This window comes from Marmota monax, unplaced genomic scaffold, assembly GCF_021218885.2.
Source record: "Marmota monax isolate L192 unplaced genomic scaffold, Marmota_monax_Labrador192_F-V1.1 WCK01_AAM20220418_F8-fsc00168, whole genome shotgun sequence".
Taxonomy (NCBI): Eukaryota; Metazoa; Chordata; class Mammalia; order Rodentia; family Sciuridae; genus Marmota; species Marmota monax.
Window position 1 is genome coordinate 100,345 of NW_026692492.1, and position 18,138 is coordinate 118,482.

At 45.9% G+C, this 18,138-nt stretch overlaps 1 long non-coding RNA gene across 2 annotated transcripts in view; it reads right to left on the reverse strand.

Moving 5' to 3' along the window:
- The window catches only part of LOC124092057 (uncharacterized), a 317,813-nt gene that overhangs the window by 56,329 nt on the left and 243,346 nt on the right, over window positions 1–18,138 (reverse strand). The window contains exons 10-12 of one of the 2 annotated variants that reach the window (XR_009226699.1): window positions 17,945–18,137; window positions 8,578–8,664; window positions 5,123–6,858 (exon numbers count right to left, since the gene is read on the reverse strand). This is a non-coding gene — a long non-coding RNA (uncharacterized LOC124092057). Of the gene's footprint in view, window positions 1–5,122; window positions 6,859–8,577; window positions 8,665–17,944; window position 18,138 lie in introns of those variants that run through there. The other variant, XR_009226700.1, reaches the window with a different exon arrangement.

Here is an 18,138-nt window from a genome sequence, read left to right on the forward strand (position 1 = left end):
TCCTTTATTCATTCCAGCAGTGCTTTTGTTCACAGAATGTCCTTAAATGTTATATCCATTAATTTCTCGAGCCCCTGGGGATATCTGAAATAGAGGTTAAGATCTCTGCGTAAAACTTTTCTATTGAGTGTTCCGTATACCAAGTTAGGGAACTGTGCATAACTCCTACGGATTTCTGGGGGTCCTGGGTTGGAAAACCTCCACCAATTCCACGGCATCCACCATGGATTCATTCTTTCACCTGAATCCCTCTTTGGCTCCTGGGTTTATTGAGACTCCCATGGTGCCCTGGCCTCTGGCCAGCTGTGCGTTAACTCCGGGTGAGCCCTGTGGGTACAGACAGGGAGAACTGGAGGCATGTGGCTTATCTGCAAGGCAGGAAGGGGGAGAGTGCGGGTTCACAATGGTGAGGGGGTGATGGGCGTGGACCAAGCTCCTGGGGCCATGTTGGCTTTGCAAAGACTTGACTTTTCTTTGAGAGAGACAGGAAGCCACCAGCAGGCTTTGAATAGGAATGACATTCTCTGGCTTCAGTCAGTTTCTGTCAGTGTTGTACAGCGTGCTCTGAATGTCATTGTCCCCAAATTCCCAAATTCGAGACAGTCTGGAACATGGGGTGTAAACAGCATCTCTTCCCAATGGTGATACGCCCTTGTGATTTCCAACCACACCAAACCAGGGGTGCTCTGTGGCCTCCTCCAAATGTGAAGAAGAGGAGGGGTGGAAGATCTCTCTGACATTTTAGAATTTGTGTGTGTATGGGGGGCGGGGGGAATGAGCCTTTAACGGAGATGCCATATTTTCTATGCATCATCGTTACAGATTTCCTTGTTTTGACCAGACAACTGGACATTCCAGGACCCTGATGCCCCTCTATTTTCCAATGTGCGTTCTGAGTGCACAAATTCCTTCATTGTGGCATGCAAGATGGAAAAGCTCGATATTGTCACAGCCTTGTTTATAAAATTTATAAAATTCACTCCCAATGTGCCAACAACACCCCAATTACCAAGCCATGAACTGCTCCGTCTCTGTTGCATGGAAGAGATTTGAGTGATAAAATGGCATTATCAGAGACTTGGATTTATTTTTCCCCTGAAAATATAGGACCCTGACCTCCTACCTGCTGTTTTATGGAGTGCTGTGGAATCAATAGTGCGTTCGGCCAAGTTTCCTGAATGGTTTACGGACTTTCACAATTTCCTTTTTCTAATGGTAGCTTGGTACCTAACACGGCACTAAAGTCAGTCAAGCATGCTTTTATCAAACTCTTGGGCATAGCAGGGATTAGGCTAAATTGTTTCAAGCAATGAGAATAAGAGAGATCTTGGAGAAAAGACAATGAATCAAGGTTCAACACAGACATCGCCCCCATCTCAAAAAAAAAAAAAAATAAAGAGTTTAGTGTAATCTGATTGTCTTGCAAGAGTTTTCTACAGAATTTTTTTGGAGGAAAAAAATATTAATTTTAAAAAAAAAAATAAACATCAGCCTTTTCTTACAGTTCTGCTGGTATAGTCCAGTATGGCCCATTAGCAGCCCTCACTGTATCTGAGAGAATTTTGGAGATTCTGGGCTTGATCACTCTGGCAAAATGTTTCTCACGGTGCAAACTGGCGTGGCAGACGGCTGAACCAATACAAGGTTCCTCTGATGAAGCTGATTAAAAGCCGGATGTTTGGATGCACACTGCAAAAGGCTAAGTGTTGGAATTGCATTGGGAGTGAACAAGGTCTTGGGCTTGCTCTGCGTCCCACGAGACTCTGCCAGGACTTCTCCGGAGGTGGGTGGTGTTGATCGGAGCCTGGATGTGTGTAAGGCAGTGCGTGCATGCACCTGCTCTTGGTGCCGTGTTGGAGAAGATGGCCACAGGTCCGACTTTAATCAAGCAGATGCTGCATAGGTTTGGGGTGTAAAAGCTCCTGCAGGGGACAGGGTACCCCTACAGTGGTCCTGCTCAAAGTGCTATTTCAATCCATGCGCCTCCTGGACGTTAGCACCAGTACGGTCCAAAGTCACTTTTTGGTAAAATGACAGTATAAAATCTACATAAACTCCAGACTGGGTAGACCGAAGGACAGTGAGAAAATACACATGGACGCGCCTAAGTGCAGGGGAACTATTTGACCCCATTAGCCTACATTTTTGTAAATCACTTCTTAGCTTCAGTCTGCTTTCTCTTCTTCAGTGGCTAATCTTTCACTTACAGCCTAGGCGGGTCCTGCCCAGAGTTTGTGGGGGCTCTTTATAAGGGAGGATATTTATTGGTATGAAGTGATTCTCTTTTTGATTCTTTCTTTGTCTTTTCCTTAAAGGCCAACTGTCTTTGCAGACCTGTTGCCTAGGGTCCCCCGAACAGCTTGCTTGCAGGACGGATGAGCGTCTCTCAGCTCCGAGATCTTCCTCAGTGCATTTGGGCAAACAAATGGCACTCACGAGGCTCTTCAAAGTTCTTGAGGGGCGCCTACAATCATTCCTACTTTACTCTTGAAGCGACCCTTAAGAGAAGGGAAGGCAGGTACTGATCCAAAACCAAGCATCAATCAGGACAATGAAAGAGTCAGGCAGAGTTCTCCGAGCCACAGGAGGGGCACATTGGTCTTTGGACCTCTACTTTGGTCCAAAACTACTTTTTTTGTTTATTCGGTACTGGGAATTGAGCCTAGTGGTGCTTAACCAATGTGCCACATCCCCAGACCTTTTTATATTTTATTTAGAGACAGGGTCTCACTAAATTGCTTAGGGCCTCACTAAGTTGCCGAGGCTGACCTCGAATTTGCAATCCTCCTGCTTCAGCCTCCCAAACGGCTGGCATTACAGGCATGTGCCCCCCGCCCCCCCCCCCGTGCCTGACTTACAAACTTTCTATTCTGATGTTAGATTTGTATGTTTATAAAGCTTTTCCCTTTGTGAATCTATTGTCTTCAAGCTTTGGTTGAATTACTCCTGCACCCAACAACCTGGGCAGATACAGAAATGCTGTGACGGACTGAATTATTTTCCCCGAAAATTGGTGATTTGAAGCTCTCCTCCCAATGTGACTGCATTTGGAGACAGGACCTTTGAGGAAGTCACAGGGTTAGATGAAGTCAAGGGGCAGGGCCCACACATTCGGATGGTCCTGCTATCCTATAAGAAGAGGAAGAGGCACTGGACCTCTGGATCCCACCATCTGAGGATACTGTGAGTGGGTAGCCATCTGCAGGCCAGGCAGAGTCCTCCTAGGAAACAGAACCCTCTCCCTAGAACTGTGAGGAAAGGGATTTCTGTTGACAGTCACTGTGTGATATTTTGCTACAAAAGCCTCATCAGATCAATACAAACACAACAGCACAATGTCAACAGCTGTTAACCAATTTTCTTTCTCATCTGCAAAAAAACCCATACATTCATATGCATAAAACATATATCAGCGTTATCAGTTGTGACAGTCTGCGTTCCGTTACTGTAAGGGAATAACTGAGATCATCCATCTGTAGGGAGGAAAGGTTTGTTTTGGCTCTTGGCTTTGGAGGTTCTAGTCCATGAGCAGTTTGCCTGGTTGTCTGGGGGTTAAGTAGAGACAGCCCCCAGCAGAGGAAAACTGCTTGCCTGGTGCCCAGGGAGTGAAGGAAACTCGAAGAAGCCACCCGCCCAATGAACTGCAGACTTCTACAAGTCCCACCTCCTAAAATCTCCACGACCTGCAAATAGCACCAGGGTCAGGAGGCGAAGCCTCGAACACCCGGACCTCTGAGGGATGCTGACCCAAACCATGGCGCTCTGGAACGTGTCCTGGTCTCCAAAGCCTTGCACACGTCGCCTGATTGTGAAAAGGGAGTTGGTGGGTGATGGGAAGGTCATACAATCCGCAGAACCACAAACAGACGCAGGGGATTCAGAGTCCGAGAAAGAGACAGGATTACCCAAGTGGAGGCTAGAAACACAGAGGGACGGGCCACACACCAAGCAAGCGTCTAGAACCTGGAGAAGGCGAGAAAATGAGCCCGCGTCCCCAGAGGGAACCCAGCCTCACCCACATATCAGTGTTATCTTAAGGAGGCGGATCTCTCACTTCTACAGAAATGCAAAAGAACACATGTGCTGGCTGGTGGGACTGAAAATGGGTGCAAACATGCTGGAAAGTAGGATGGAGATTCCTCAGGAAACTTGGAATGGAACCACCCTTGGACCCAGCTCTCCCACTCCTTGGCTCATTCCCAAAGGACTTAAAAACAACATACTACAGGGATGTGGCCACATCAATATTTATAGCAGCTCAGTTCACAACAGCCAAGCTATGGAACCAACCTAGGTGCCCTTCAACAGATGAATGGATGAAAAAATTGTGGTATATATATACACAATGGAATATTACTCAGCCATGAAGAAAAATGAAATTATGGCATTGCTGGTAAATGTATGGAACTAGAGAATAGCATGCTAAGCGAAATAAGCCAATGCCCCCCAAAACAAAGGCCGAATGTTCCTCTGACTCACAATAATGGGTAGTGGGGAGAGAAGAATAGAAGTTCATTGGATTAGACAAAGGAGAATAAAGGGAAGGGTTAGGGTGGATGGGAATAGGAAAGACAGTAGAATGAATCGGACAGAACTTTCCTGTGCTCATATACGAATATATAAAGAGTGTAACTCCACATCATGTACAACTACAAGAATAGGAAGTTATACTCCATGAATATATTATGTATCAAAATACACTCTACTTTCATGTATAACTAAAAAAATGAATAAATGCAATAAATGCAAATTTGCATTGGTTTAAGCAACTCAGTGATAAGCTATAAAGCGTCAGTAAGAAATGAACACATTCTTCTAAAAGGGAAGTGGCCCTATGGTGTCTCTCTAGAGAGAAACGCATCAGGGGTTTGTGAGTTCAAATAGAGGAATTCACAAGTCAACCTTCTACACAAGAACTCCTTCTAGAAGAGACCTGTTTGCCGTTTCCTGCCTGGGCCTCTTTGGTGATACTTATTGATGACATTTTGTCATTTATTGATGACATTCTATTTTAGTACCAAGGATTGAATCCAGGGGTGTTTAACCACTGAGTCACATCCACGACCCTTTTTAAATTTTTTAAAAATTTTTTATTTAGAAACAGGGTCTTGCTGAGATGCTCAGGGCCTCCCTAAGCTGCTGAGGCTGGCTTTGAGCTTGTGATCCTCCTGCCTCAGCCTCCTGAGTCGCTGGGATTACAGGCATGTGCCACTGTGCCTCTCTAATGAGTGACATTTATTAGTGACACTTATTAGGGACATTTTGTTTTTCTGGAAGAGTCACTTATTTCTTGAGGAGGCACAGTGCTTTATCAGTGAGACTGTTCAATACCCCAGGAGGGCTCCACACTCTAATGTTTCCTTTACTGAGTTTTCTAAGTGCATTTTAGAATAGTTAGAAACTGCCTAGTTGCACCTTATTCATTTTAAAAGGCAATAGAAGCAAGTCATTATATTTTTTTAGAACAGAGATGTTTTTCATTGTAATCCTAAAATTGTCCCATATTTTGCTATGATTATAATGTTGACTTGTAAATGTATTTTCAATTGCTTTGAAGTCCTCTTTTACTATGATTTCTCGGTGTTATTTTAATGGTAGGTAAAGATGTAAGTGATTGGTTCCTCCTAAGACAGACCTACTAACGCAGAACTGGGAAGGAAAGGACATCCGGACATACAATCACGAGCCACCACACAGCTTGTAGATTCAAACAGCAACTCTTTATTCCCGAACTCACACCAGCCGTCTACAATCACGTTCTGGGGAAATCCACGTTCTCTGCCCAAATCCACCTCCACTGGGCTTCTATCTCCAAAATATACTGTCTGAATCCCGTGAGAACTCAAGGGGAACTCAGGCAGCAGGATACGCCCTATTCCCAGCAGGAATAATCTTAAACCTTAAACCTGGAACCTAAACCGGGAACGCCCTAATCCGCCTTGGTCCTTGAGCAAGGTCACCTACATTCAATGTCACTGCAACATGGGGTACGCTGGCAAGGAAATTGTCATACCTACTTGGCTAATGGCTCCCAGCACACGTCCAACAGTGTCCCCAGGAGATTCTGCTGCAGGGATTTTTAAGAGGAGGAGGACCTGTTCTCCTAGGGAACTGGTGATTGGCAGAGGTGAAAGGTGCCTTACGCACACAGCTCCATGAAATCCCCAGACAACACCCTGGGTACCCCCCACTGGGGCGCACTCTCAGCGCATGCCCCCTTCCCGCGGGCACTGGGCATTTAGGGATGTGTCCACAGGAATGGGGTGCACAAGCCTGGCCAGCAGACCGACCATCCCTCTAGGCACACAGGAGAGCGCTGGCATTTCTAATGAGCCAGCTTGGCTGGGCTACGGCATTCAGCTATTCAGACAGCAGCGTGGGTGCTGTCAGGAAGACGTGAAAGTGGAGGCCACCATCAGTTGGTTGTCCCAGATGGCCGGAGGGTTGAAAGGCATTGAAACGCAGAAGTGATACTTGGAAACATGAAGGAGGAGGAGAAATCTATGCCTCAGGAAGCCAGCTTCAGGCTGAGTGGTGAGCTCCTCCTGCCCTTCCGGGGGCTTGCCTTGTGGATTTCAGGGTAGCATCTCTACCTGTCTCTACTAGATACACGGAAAGATATACAGACCCAGACAGAAAGGTGGTTCATAGACAGGACACAGCGGAAAAAAAACCCACTCAGGACATGAGAACAAGGAAGCAGAGAGACACTAAGTTCTGTTCACCGGGGACAGAAAATAAAATCCAAAGGCATACCCTCAGTGCCCACCTCCCTCGGCCACACCCTACCTGCCTACAGTTACCACTCAGTTGATCCGTTCAAGTGGATTAATCCATTCATCAGGTTACACTCAACATCTAATCATTTTTTGAGAGAGAGAGAGAGAGAGAGAGAGAGAATTTTAATATTTATTTTTTAGTTCTCGGCGGACACAACATCTTTGTTTGTATGTGGTGCTGAGGATCGAACCCGGGCCGCACGCACGCCAGGCGAGCGCGCTACCGCTTGAGCCACATCCCCAGCCCCAAGGAGGAGGACTACTTCTGAACCATCAGGTACTTTAAAAATCGTAAGTAGAGCCTTGGTACATCAAAGGCCAGAGCCGTGTCTACAGCTACGTTTGTCCCGAGGATGGTTTTCAAGAGACAGCAGACTAAATAAAGAAATTAAAGGAGATATCAAGGCACTCGTGGATGAATCAAGAAGACTTCAAACGATTGGTAGGTTTGGGAGCTGAGAGAATCTGAGAGCCCTGTAAGCACATGCCACTATTTCATGGTCACAAGTGCTACGCCACTAAGGCCTGAGGATATATTTGGGCTGACTCCGTCACTAATAACAGCGCACAGTGGAGAATGCAGGTGTCGTGAGGTCTATTCCAACAATTCTACCAGAGGCACTTCTTCTAGCACTTTATCGACTCTCGGCTGTCCGTGTGCCAGGGCTGTGGAAATCGAGGTCAGGAAGACGAATTCTGAGGCTCAGGCATTTAGACGGGGCTATAATTTAGCTAAGAGAAACCTAGACCCAGCCTGTTCTCATCCTCCTCAGCCCACCTGCATCGGCAAAACCCGATCCTCCCGAGACCAGGGATATGTGATACGTCATCTTAGCAGCACAGAGTAAAAGAGGGGACAATAAAAACACCTAGCATTTGAATTGAGGCTGCAGGACACAAAATACTTTCCAACGTGGACCCTGCCTCTTGGACCTCTGCTCCCAATTTCTACCTCACCCTGCAGCAATGTCTCTCTCTTGCTCTTCCCTGAGATTGCTTCTTACTATCCACCTTACCCCCCCAAGGTCCTCAGATTTATTTTATTAAATAAAATAAAAGACTAGTGCATTATTGCACTAGTCTTTTCCTGTTCACATTCACTCATTTTTCCTTGGCGTAGACTTAGGAGTTGAACCGCAATGTCGATATCCATTCAGAGGACAATAGGGAAACGCGTGGCATGCTCATAGAATGGAGCACATGAATACTGGCCACAACCAGCCGGCCCAATGCACATGAGCACTAACACAGCTGCATCTCCAAAGCACCCCATTGAAAAAGACAAGACAGGGACCCCAGCCTCCGAAATTTCATGGAAGAAAAAGTAGTCAGCCTGGCGAGGGTGACTGTTCCTTTTTCATTTCTCCCTGTTCTTCATGATTTAAAATAAGGCCTGATTAGCATTGGGGCCCAAGAGGTGGTTTTTCCAAAGAGGTGACACAACTATCTTTAAATCTAGTTTGATAAGTTGAGAAACCATATGTCACTATTCACAGATCAAAAGAAAGCTACACGGGAGACTTTGGATTCCACTTTAATGGTGGCCCTAGCAGCCAGGACAGATGTTATGGGCTTCCATTCCACCCACTGGCCACGGGCACCATATTTGTGGTTTTTCCAATGTTTATATCAAGGAGGGAAAATCCTGCAGACATGACCTTCATTGTCATAACCACTTGCTTGTTAATTGATCTCCTTCTCGCTCTCTCCGTAGTGATACATAGAATTCGTCAACCTTCTTTCAACCTTATACAATGTATATACAATATATTCTTTTGCTTCTAAGTTGATCACCTACCTTCTCTGCCGGCCACTGTGGAATATTACCAATGCTTTCTGGACTGTGACGTTCTCTGCCATGTTTCTCCTTTTCTCCACATAGTTCCTTAAGAGAAAAAAAAGACATATTTGCATATGATAAATGTTAATTTATTAATAAATATATACATTATATTTATCTATTTTTTGAGGTGACTGCAATTCCACATGCTAATGCAAGAAATAATGCAGAGAGATCCCACATAAACTTCACCCAGTTTCCTGCAAGAGTGACTTTGGGGCAGAAAAGGTCACAACGAGGAAACCGATGGCCACCAACCTTATTTGTATTTCCCCAGTTTCGCATGGCCCCTCGTGCGTGTGTTTTCTGAGAATGTGCGTGTACTACTTCAATGCGATCCTATTGCATGCTCAGTCCTTCCTCCATAAGATTCGTGAGTTCACTTTAATGCACGTCTCTGAAATATTCACACTTGTTAATAAATTTTAGTTTCTAAAACGCACCGTTTTGACTGAAGTCCCAAGATTTCCATGTGGCCAAGTTTGCTCAAACTCTCAGGGAGCATACTTATCACTGGCACTCAGCATGGAATTCTTTTAAGATGGGAGAAGTATTTTTAGACTCTGAAATTCTTTCCAATTAACCAGTCATCGTTTCTTGTGGAGAATACTGAGAAGGTTCATTGGAAGGTGGGGTGTGAGCTGTCCGTGATGAATCCCCACACCTCCATATCCTAAGCACTTCTGATTGGGATCCTCGTCTCCCTGCTGTAAAATTACATCATGGTCCAATTTTGGACTTTGAAATTATCAAAAAGAAAAAAAGAAAAGTAAATGTAAATAAATTTGTTGATAACTGTGGGCAAATGTTATTCAGAATATAGTGGAAGAGATTCCTCAAGTATATGATTTTATTTTATTTCAAAGCTCCAAATTGGAAGGGGCAAGCCCTATGTATTAGTCAGCTTCCCGTCACTATAACAAAATGCCTGAGATAAGTTAACTTGTAGAGACCAAATGTTATAGGGTTCACAGTTCTGAAGGTTCCAATCCATAATCGAGCGGACCCACAGCTTTGGGCTTCTGATGAGGCACTACATCTTGGTGGATGCATGCGGCAGAACAAGATCCTTAATATCATGAGCCAGGAAACGGAGACGGACACAGGAAGGGGCTGGGATGGGTTCTGCTAACCCAAAGGACCACGTACGCTGGATTGCATTTTCCTACCCACCAGGAAACTTCCTGAGAGTGTTAGAGGGATAAAGTAGGCCAGAGACATCTCCTATGTTGGCGTAGTCTCAAGATGCAATCCCTCACATAGCAAAGGTGGGGAGACTTCAGCAGGGAGTACATGGTGGCCTCACCCACAGCTGACAGATTCACGGGCTCCTACTCACAGAGAGCGCCTTTGTGGTGGTGTTCTTTCCCAAGGAGAGGTGACGGCCAAAATCCCCACTGCAGACTTGGGAGCCCCAACACAAAACCACATCTTACCAGAGAAGCGCACGTAACGCCCAGCATTAACAACACCCCTTCTGCCTGTCTCATCCTCAAAACGGGTCCTGTTCACGGCCTGCTGGGGGTGAACGGTGTGAACTGCACTCAAGAACAGTCTGCTCCTCCTCCTACTTCCTGCTCTCCCAGGTTTGCGGAGCTAAAGGTAAACACAGCCACGCATCCTTCTGCGTCTGTGTTGGCCTGCTGCTGCGGAGGGAGAGGTGGGGTCCATCTGTCGCCAAAGAGGAGAGGAAGAGAAAGAGCAAATACCCAGTAGGAAAATCCGCACAGGCATGAAATAATCATTAATGCAAGAACAGAAACCACGAGAGGCAGAATTAGGCTTTGAGACATCACCAGAACTGTGCTGATCCAGTCATCCAAACTGCTAGGGGGAAAATTCCATTGGAAGAACAGAATGGATCATGGCCTTGAGGCTGGGGTCCATCTCATACTGGACTCTGCTTAGGTTATGCCTTAATTGAAGGTAGGTCCTGTGGCTTCCTAGGTCCACGTAAATAAATCTTCCTTGTTTGAACCCAGTCCCTGCCAGGGAGGGGCTGTGCCCAGAACTCACAGCCGATCTAGCCCTGCACAAGCCTTCCTCATTGCACACGGGTGTGCCAAATGAAGGGCCTGGATCCTCTGGCAGAAGCTGCTTAATAAAAACACAACGGAGGCTGTAATTGGAGAATGTCCGCGGTCCCTACCATCCTTGTGTTTGGGATCCAAGGTGGCAGCCGGCCACCGAGAACCTGTTTTCGCCTCTGTGTGTCTTTGATAACGTTCTCGGTTCCGGGCTCGGCTCTGCCGGCCCCCGCCTGGGGTTATCGGGAGATCTGAGAAACTCGGACACATTCTTCCGTGTCCTCTTGGCACACAACCCGGATGATCTTGGCCTCTTCATCTGGATTTCCTTTCAGCCCAGCCCACACCGCCGGCTGCCTGACTCACGCGCTACACACTTCTCAGAACTTGCAGATCACGTTGGCTGACTCCAATCTCCGGGTGGAGATTCAGTTTAATCAAGATACACATTTTTGCATCCTGGACCTGGCTGAGCAAGACAGACCCAGTGCACTTTCCGACAAGAGCCTGGGCTGTTTGCAGGTCTGCTTGTGTTTGTTTGTTTCCCAGAATAATATTGGCTCCCCAGGGGACCCCCCTCGGGTGATGTCTGAGGAGGAGAGTTCTGAATGCAAACATGTGGCTCTTAAATATCTCTCAAGAGACACTGGGCTGTGGATTTCTGATCTGTATAGAAATGCACAGTGGGTGTTTCCGATTCTCTTGGGATTTTATTGTGGCAAAATGCCAACTGCCTACTTTCTCAGAGAATGCCTCTCGTAGGGCCTGAGCGAGGGCGGGTGGGAGGTGGTTTTGCAAGGAAGAAAAGGGGGAGAGGGGTATTTTAAGGATGACTTTGGTTACATGGCTTTAAAAGGTTCAAGGAAAGAAGAGAAGTCTATTGGCTGAGCTAAATCCCTTTTCCACCTTTACAAAGGTGGAGAGTTCCCGACTCTAGGCATCCGAGTGCATGTTTCTAATACCTTCAGTTTGGGGATTTTGTCACGCATGTGTTTTTCCCAGCTAACATCCTGTGGCGTTCTAGATAATAAATGGTTTAGGGTTTGCATGCCACGGGGTCTCTATTGTGGCCACCCCACCCGGCCACTGTGGCCCGCAACAGCCTCAGACAACAGGCAAGAACGGAGTGTGGCTATTTTCCAATAAAACCTTATTTGTAAAACAGGTGGCAGAGCACAGTTGACCCCGAGGGCTGTTTAGAAGCCAATGTTGTCCCACGGCTGATCTCAGCCGTGAGCACAGGAGGTGGGGAGCCATGAACAGGGGCTACCTCTTCTGCTGACCACATCTCAACTACTTTACTCAGGGACGTGTTAAGCCAGAAGCAAAATGCATGAGCGAAAGTGAATTCCATCCACACGTCTCAGAAACTGTATTGAACGGAAAACTGAAGTCACTACACGAGGCCCAGGGAACACCATTCTTGGTAAAGCACACAAGCAGAAACCAGAGAGCGACTTTGGCATTGCACGAGTCTTATTATTCGAACTTAAGATAAATGGAATCATATAGTAGCAATTTTTTTTTTTTGGTACCAGGGATGGAACTCAGGGCGCTCGACCACTGAGCTCCATCCCCAGCCCTATTTTATATTTTATTCAGAGACGGGGTCTCACTGAGTTGCTTAGCGCGTCACTTTGGCTGAGGCTGGCTTTGAACTCACGATCCTCCTGCCTCAGCCTCCTGAGCCGCTGGGATTACAGGTGTGAGCCACCGTGCCTGGCGATTCTTTTTTAATATCTGGTTTCTTCTCCTTGGCATAAAAATTTTGACACATCTCTACTTTGGGGATGGAACCAGTGTGTGTGTGTGTGGGGGGGGGTCATCTAATCTGACTCACAGCTCAGAAAGATGCTCAGAGGCGCTGAACAGGGCTCGAGGACAGTGGGACCAGGAAAGTTTTAGGAGCCAGATTCCAGTAGTTGGCTGTTGGGGTGGCTGTTCCAGTTGGACCAAAGGAGACGGGCTGGAAGAATACTCTGAGTTACAGTGGACGGATTTCAAAATACCTCCGATGTGATATCCCTTAGCTTCCCCTATCCAACATCTGGAAAATTCTCTGTGTCTGAGAAGCTGCTCTGGGCTGGTCGGCCATTCAACGAACTGAGAGCGGTCATCCTGTCTTAGGCTGATGAGCACTGGACAGGGATCCGATCCGACAGCTGTACAGTGGGATGAGTCTGCAGACACCAGTTCCTATTAATTTTACATTTATCCCAGAACAGGGGCAAGAAGCATCTGTCATTTTGGAAACTCCATACACTTAGGGTCTCCTTCCACACTCTTCTGTGAAGGAACACAAGTGATCAGAGACTTCCCTCATTCAAAAACACCTCCTTCAGAACTTTCTCCCCAGAGACCAGGATGTTGTGCTCAACAGGAGCAAAACATTAAATCCTCGACTTTGCAGAGACAAGAACCTCAACTAGTTACACAAAATAGGTATTTAAAAAAAAAAAGAGTCCCTCTGAGCGAGTGCACATCCTGCTGTAACATTCCTATGCCCGGGGGCATAGGAAAATAATGAGACCCCAGGGGAGAATAGCGGTGTTAATGACTAATGTCTTACTGAATATCTGTCTCATTAGGATCTAAAATGAATTCAGCTTTGCTCTGAAAAATTGATGGGTTTGGAATATTCAAGTTTTCTAATACTAGAGTCTTAACTATTTTAATATGGACTTGCTTTTCTTTAGAAGTCAGGCCCAGAGGGTCCAAGAGGGTGGTATCGCTCCTTGTGGGCGCAACATCTAGAGTTGCCAAATCTTGAAAAAGAGAGGAAAAGGGTCAAATAATCATGGATTGAAACCTCTAAAACTTTGAGGCAAGGGCTAGGGTTGTAGCTCAGTGGTAGGGAGTTGCCTAGCATGTGTGAGGCACTGGGCTTAATCCTCAGCACCACCTAAAAATAAATACATAAAATAAAGGTATTGTGTTAGTCTACAATTTTAAAAAAAATTTAAAAATTCAAAAATTTGAGGCAAAATAAACCTTTTGTCTTTATAAGTTGATCGTCTCTTGTATTTGTTATAGCAACAGAAAGCTAACACAAAGGTACTATTTGTCATAGTAACAGAAAACTAACATATTTTATGAGAAATATAGTTCAGCTCAATTTTTTAAAAAAGCAAGATATTGACTCATCTCCTTTATTAAAAAAAAATCTTTTAAAATTAACCCAAACTTCCCGAGTTAAAAAAATGTTAAACTGATTCTCATACTTGTGTTTTAATTATAAAACGGTGCATCATTTTAGAATGAGAGAATATGACTAATATTTATTCCAGCTGAAGAAACATCGTAAATGGCATCTTCTGTTGGCCCACTCTTCTGTTGGCCAGCTTCTCAGCTGTGAGATTGCTGCGCTCTCTTCATTCTAACCAGGGACACTGGAAACTGCGAGCCGTGGCTCATTCGCACTGGGAATTCCTGCTGCGAATCCCCCGCCACTACCTCCTCTGTCTGGCAGGCACACAGCGTGTGTATTTTGGCATTCCCCGTTCCCCACAGCCTTTCTAGTTCTGCCACAAAGAGGATGGAAAAGAAATAAACATTGGAAGGTGCGACCCACATGTGGGCTCCTGCTCAGCGCAGGAGGCCAGATCTTGGGGAGGCGGGGTTTGGCCGGGAGCAGGCTTTGAAGTCCCAGGTAAGACCACCACGTTGCACCCTTTCTTGGTGTTGCCACGGGGGACTGCAATACCTACGTGTTGGGAAGTGGACTCCTGGGGACCAGCGCCACTGGATACGGGTTCTGTTCAGAAAGCCCTCTCAACTCACGTCATCTGACACTTTATGGTGGGTGACATTAAATGTTGGTGTAATGTGACATGGTGACAGGTGCTTTGTGTCAGAGCTTTGAAGCCATCGAGGGCTTCTTGGAGGATGCCTGGACCTCATGAGGATCTGCATATCACAACATAATTCCACGGGTGCAGAGCATGTGCACCAAAGCAAGGTACTGCAGCCCCTGTGCTCCAACTTACTCATAGGCAAATATAAGCCGCTCTGACAGCGCCACCCAGCACACAGACCTAGTTTACCAGCCACGGGGCCATGAGCTAAGGCACGTGCATTTTGGGTCCTCATCTCCTCTTCCTACAGCAACCCCGCTCCTCTGGGATTATGGCTATAAAAGCTCCATCTCAAATAAAAATCATGCTCTTGGGTACCAGTGCTTAGGATTCCAACCTGTGGATTTGGGGGGGATCTACAATCCAGCCTGTGGCAGAGATCCAACTATGTCAGACTCTGGGAGATATTTATAAAGGGAGACTGGTGATATTTTTAGCCCTTTATTTCGAGAAATCGATAGAGTAAGATGTGTCGAAATTTACAAAAAAAAAATTCCCAATCAAAAGTGAAGCGTGATCGGCGTCGATTTTTCTGACCTTATGTAAACGCTGTATCCAATCCTCTAGGCTTTGGTTGGATGAAAGGTGAATCATGATAAAGGACCAGACAAACACACGGCTAAACCCTGCTCTCACATCCTCAGGGGTCGTGATCACAATCTCCACTCTCAGGGGACAGGATGGCGAAACGCACATGGGCATCCATGAGCCTCCATGGGTGTCAACCGAGGCTTGGAAACTGCTGTCTGATAAAGTTTTATTGGAACACGGGCTTGTCCACTCCTTCCCCTGTATCGCTTCTGCTACTTTCCTGCCGGAAATGCAGGTGGCACCATTGTGACAGAGACAAGGTGGCTATGGACCTCTAACCATTTCTTAGATTACAGAAAGAGTTCCCCGGCCCCCAGTGTAAAAGCACCCCTTTACTTTAGAAACAGACTTTATCTTACTGAACATCCATCCAGCCGAATGGAGAACCCCAAATGAAATGGAGATGCCTGATGTCTTGTTTTGAAACACGTTACGAGCTCCCTCAAGCACTTCAGGAAAAGGAATGCCCCCCCCATACTAGAATCAATAACAGACTGGAATGTTCTACTATAAAGTAGAAGATGCGTAGAAGAAACACAGGTGGACCTCTGCTTAGCCACTGGTTCACAGGTTGGCACTGCCCCTGTGACTCTTGGAAACTGCCCAGATCAAAGTTGCTCTTGCTACAAAAACAACAACGACAGTTGCATGATGGAGAGATGCTACATATGTTATATTGCTTCACCAGAGTAAGCTTTTAACTGTGTGTCTGTCTTCCCCCATATCAGGTTGTAGATCCTAAATGTACACAATAGTATTTATTTAGAAAAAAAATGTGTAAGATTTGATAAGTCAAAGAGAAGCATTGGCACCAAAGTGAAAATGGAAAAACGCAAGCAGTTGAACTCTAACATTAAGTCGATCAACAAACTGGATTGCACCAGAGGGGGTAGCACCTGCCTGTAATCCCAGGGGCTGGGGAGGCTGAGGCAGGAAGATTGTGAGTTGGAGGCCAGGCTCAGCAACTTAGGGAGGCCGTGACAACTTAAAGAGACCCTGCCTTAAAATAAAATAAAAATAATAAAAATAAAGGGTAGTGGCTCTGTGGTTAAGCACCCCGGGTTCAATACTTGGCACCAAAATAAAAAAAAAAAAAGTTTCTGTGACATTAGGAAATATGCACAGCGCTTCGTTGTCAAAATTTGACAGCGCAGGATATTTTGGCTAAAGAGGTGTGTAACTTATTTGCACACGATTGGCTTGGTGGACACCCCTTCCAGCAGGGTAGCTTTGGAAATCAGCCAGGGGACCCTATGGAGCAGGGACGTCCCTCTGTATTAGTTAAATGTCCTCACAGGCATCCTTTATACTGATGCAAGAAGCTCGCGGTTCCACGAGGAGCACAGAACACGCAAAGGTGGGCGGCCTTTGCCTGCGGGCTGCTTAGCCAAGGGCACCTGCAAGAGGCCCATCGAAGGACAGACGGAGAGCCCCAGGATCTCGCCTCCTGCACTTGTGTCCGCAGGACCTGGTTCACTTTCCCAGTGGCTCCTCTGCCCATGGTGCCAAAGACTAGGCCGACTTCAAAGGTCCAGAGGGACCCTGCCGCCGTTTCAAGTCCAGCAGGACAATGGAGGGATTCATCGCCACAGCCCAGTCATGGAAGGGAAAAGGCGACTTTTTCATCTGTCGCCGTCACTGACTCCTTTCAAAAGGTTCGACCGTGCAAACGGGGATCCAGTTAGAGGGGCGGGCTCCTCACTTTATGCAAGCCCTGGGGATGGAGTTACTTCCTTGGAAAAGTGATTCACGCTGGGGGTTAATGACAGGTGGAGGGAACACTGGCAGGCAGAGGCCGGGGAGATGTTTTCTTGACATTTCTCTTGGTGAAACTCTGTGTTTCTAGGTGTTTGTGGTTTGCATCTTCTCAAGCTTTTACAAGCAGAAAAGATACAAGAGCGCAAATCCATTTTGAAAGGACGCATTTTCTAATTTTGGTAAAGCAGAAGCAAAAGATATAGGTGGATTGATGTTTTTAAATATTTAAACTCCACGTGCCAAGGCTACCCAAAGGTAAGATTGCCCGAGATGGTACACGTGGAAAACATGATTCTCAACTTTATGTGGAAAGACAAACACAGTTATAACCATGAGACAAGACCTTTTTAAAGGCTAAATAGTATTCCACTGTATATGTAAGACCATTAAGTAGATTCCATGGTTCATCTTCACATAAAGCCTCTCATTTACTCTCACGAATGTCCACATGTTAATTGTCTTTTCTGATGCAAGGATAGAAAACTCTGCATAAAATAAGACATGGCTTTAAGGCCTGTGGAAGGTTTTAAATGTAAAACCATCATTGAAATATATTTAGCTCCAGCCAACTCCAGGATGTGTGGTGCTAAAGTCAAAATTCCTTTTATTTTAAATTCTAGGGGACTTTCAGAAAGTTTAAATCATACAGCCATCATTCATTCTGTTACTCCACCCATCAAATATTCTCCTTTACAAGACCAAAAGACCAATTCTTTCTTTCTCTTTTTTCAGTACTGGAGATTGAATGTAGGGGTGCTTAACCACTGAGCAACATCCTCAGCACTTTTTACTTTTTCTTTTGAGACACGATCTTGCTAAGTTGCTTAGGGCCTCCCTAAGTTGCTGAGACTGGCCTCAAACTTGCAATCCTCCTGCCTCAGCCTCCTCAGCTGCTGGGATTACACATGTGCACCACCACACCCGGCCACATCTTCTTTCTTTGGGGTAGAGGATCATGTTTGCCAGGAATACATCAAATATCACGTGGCCAGAGTTTAGGAGTTGGTTTGATATTATGGGAAATCACAGTACCCTGAAGCCTTTCAACTTGCCATAATTTTTAAATGCTTTAAAATTATTGGATACTTATCCTACCTTTGAGGATCACAGGAATTGTACTGAGGAAAGGTCTGTGTCAGAGTCCACCAATAAGGAAAAGGAGACCAAAGAAGAATACGTCCTACTTCATGAAATCCAAGCGCCACAAAGTTGAGAAAATTAATTCAGGATATCAGATCCAAACTCCCGTCAGCAAAGCTGTCCTTAGGAAAGAGCCATGGTGTCAGACC